Here is a 3259-nt window from a genome sequence, read left to right as displayed (position 1 = left end):
GGAAGCAGAGGTTGTGGCAGTGACGGATGCAGAGAAAGCTTTTGATCGGGTGGAGTGGGAGTACCTGTGGGAAGCTCTGGATAGGTTTGGGTTTGGTGAGGGCTTTATTCGATGGGTGCGATTGCTGTACCAGGTGCCTGTGGCAAGCGTGCGCACGAACCGGCTTAGGTCGGAGTATTTTAAGTTGCACCGGGGGACGAGGCAAGGGTGTCTCCTTTCCCCGTTATTATTTGCTCCAACCATTGAGCCGCTGGCCATCGCACTGAGAGCTTCAAGGAACTGGCAGGGGCTGGTCCCGGGGTGGGGGGGGGGGGGGGGGGGCATCGGGTCTCGATCTACGCGGATGATCTCCTCCTGTATATCCCGGACCCACTGGAGGGGATGGGGGAGATCATGCGGATCTTAAGGGAATTTGGCAGTTTCTCGGGGTATAAACTGAACGTGGGGAAGAGCGAGCTCTTTGGGATCCAGGCTAAAGGACAGGAGAAGAGACTGAGTGAGCTGCCGCTGAGGAGGGTAGAGAAGAGCTTTCGCTACCTGGGAATACAGGTGGCCCGGAAGTGGGATTTGTTGTATAAACTTAATCTGACCCGGCTGGTGGAACAAATGGAAGGGGACTTTAAAAGATGGGACATGCTCCCGCTGTCACTGGCGAGGAGGGTACAGACCATGAAAATGACGGTCCCCCCCAGGTTCCTATTTGTATTCCAGTGCCTTCCCATCTTCATCCCTAAGGCGTTTTTTAAGCGGGTTAATAAGATCATCTCGGGATTTGTGTGGGCGAACAAGACCCCGCGAGTGAAGAAAGTGCTGCTGGAACGCAGTCGGGGGGAGGGTGGGTTGGCGCTGCCGAACTTTTGCAATGACTACTGGGCGGCCAACATTGCCATGATCAGGAAGTGGGTATTGGGGGAGGGGTCGGCATGGGAGCGGTTGGAGGCGGCGTCAAGCAAAGGCACCAGTTTGGGAGCGCTGGTAACGGCACCTCTGCCATTCTGGCCGGCCCACTACTCCACAAGTCCGGTGGTGGTGGCGACTCTGAAGATCTGGGGGCAGTGGAGGAGACACAAGAGGGTGGGAGGGAGCGTCTGTCTGGACCCCGATATGTAACAACCACAGGTTCCTGCCGGGTAGGATGGACGGTGGGTTCCAGAGCTGGCAGAGGGCGTGTATTAGGAGGATGGGTGACCTGTTTATAGATGGGAGCTTTCCCAGCCTGCAGGCGCTAGAGACAAATTTAAATTGCCGCCAGGGTTCGGCTTTAGATATTTGCAAGTGTGGGCCTTCCTGAAGAAACAGGTGGTGGCCTTCCCGCTGCTGCAGCCACGGGGGGAGACAAGACAGAGAAGTGTCCGGTACCTGGGTGGGGGAGGGGAAGGTGTCGGATATCTACCAGGAGCTGGTGGTGGCAGAGGAAACCTGGTGGTGGTGGAGGGGCTTAAAGGCAAGTGGGAGGAGGAGTTAGGAGGGGAGTTAGAGCCGGAACTGTGGGCGGAAGCCCTAAGTAGGGTCAATTCCTCCTCGTCATGTGCCAGGCTCAGTCTGATACAGTTTAAGGTGGCGCACCGGGCACACATGACGGCAGCGAGGATGAGCAAGTTTTTTTGGGTAGAAGACAGATGTGCGAGGTGTGCGGGGAGCCCAGCAAACCATGTCCATATGTTTTGGGCATGCCCGAAGCTTGAGGAGTTCTGGCGGGGATTTGCAAGGGCAATGTCCAAGGTGCTGGGAACACGGGTGGTGCCGAGTCCAGAGGTGGCGATCTTTGGAGTGTCAGAAGACCCGGGAGATCAGGGAGTGGAAGAGGCTGGCGTTCTGGCCCTTGCCTCCCTGGTAGCCCGGAGACGGATCTTGTTAATGTGGAGGGACTCTAAACCCCCGAGTGTAGAGACCTGGGTTAGTGACATGGCTGGGTTTCTCAGCCTTGAGAAAATTAAGTTTGCCTTAAGAGGATGAGTGTTAGGCTTCTCCCGGAGCTGGCAGTCGTTCGTCGACTTTCTTGGGGAAATTTAATTTAAAATGTCGGCAGTAGCAACTTTCCGAGGGGGGGGGGCGGGGATAGGTTAGTGCTGTGTTTGTTTGTTTTTTGTTATTTTTGGTGGTCAGTGAAGACAGAGCCATTCGGGGAAATATCTATTTTTGCACTATGTTAATGTTTAACGCTGATTGTTCTTTTTCTGTTTTTGTTATAAAAATTTTACAAATATTTCAATTAAAAAAAATATATATATTTTTTAAAACTTTATCTTCACTCTTTGATTTCTCCTCTTGTCTTAACCTGTGACGTTGCGACCTTGTTACTACACAATCCGGAAAAATCCCAGGATATTCGTCCTTCAACACTTCAGCTGTCTGATTTTCCACTGGCTTATCAACCACCGTAGGCACCACTCCCACCTGCGATCAAGCTATATCATTACCCAAGATAAACTGTATTCCTGGACAAGATAGTTTCCCTATTACTCCTACTACCACTTCACCATTCTTCAGTGGTCTTTCCAATCTGACCTTATATATTGGAACACTCTACTCTTTTCACCCTGAATTCCACATATTACCACCTTTTCTGGCAATATTACCTGTCGATTTCTTTAAGTATTTGCTAGGATTCAATGAGATCACCTCTCATTCTTGGAAACGTCCTAGAGAATACAGGCCCAGTTTGCCCAATCTCTCTTCATAAGACAGTCCCGCCATCCCTGGAACAGGGGTAGACCTGTGAAAACACCAGAACTGTACAGAGGCAGTGGCGTAGTGGAATTGTCCCTGGACTAGTAATCCAGGGTACCGGGGTTCGAATTCCACCAGGGCAGATGGTCATAAAAACCCATCTGGTTCACTAATGTCCTTATGGGGAGAAAATCTGTTGTTCTTACCTAGCCTGGCCTACACGTGACTCCCGACCCAGAACAAATATGGTTGACTCTTAAATGCCCTCATGGATTGGGCAATAAATGCTGGCCTAGCCAGCGACGCCCACATCCCATGAACAAATGAGGGGGAAAAAAATCACCCTTTGTACCAGGGTGAGCACACTCCCTATACTTAGAATGCATTTGCACTTGATCCATAGCCAGAAGCTGGTTTTCTATCGGACGTCCAGATGGTACATTTTATTAGTCTCCGATTTGATGGATGAGAATGAGGCAGTTTGACCAATACATATTTTCCCGTTGAGCTCAGCTAAACGCAACCAAGGACATTTAACCTGGGAAAGGTCTTGGTGAGCAGCAGCGATGGCCTTCCACTAGTCTGGACT

The sequence above is a fragment of the Scyliorhinus torazame genome, chromosome 12 (assembly GCF_047496885.1).
Source record: "Scyliorhinus torazame isolate Kashiwa2021f chromosome 12, sScyTor2.1, whole genome shotgun sequence".
Lineage (NCBI taxonomy): Eukaryota > Metazoa > Chordata > Chondrichthyes > Carcharhiniformes > Scyliorhinidae > Scyliorhinus > Scyliorhinus torazame.
Note: the sequence above shows the minus strand (reverse complement) of the source record.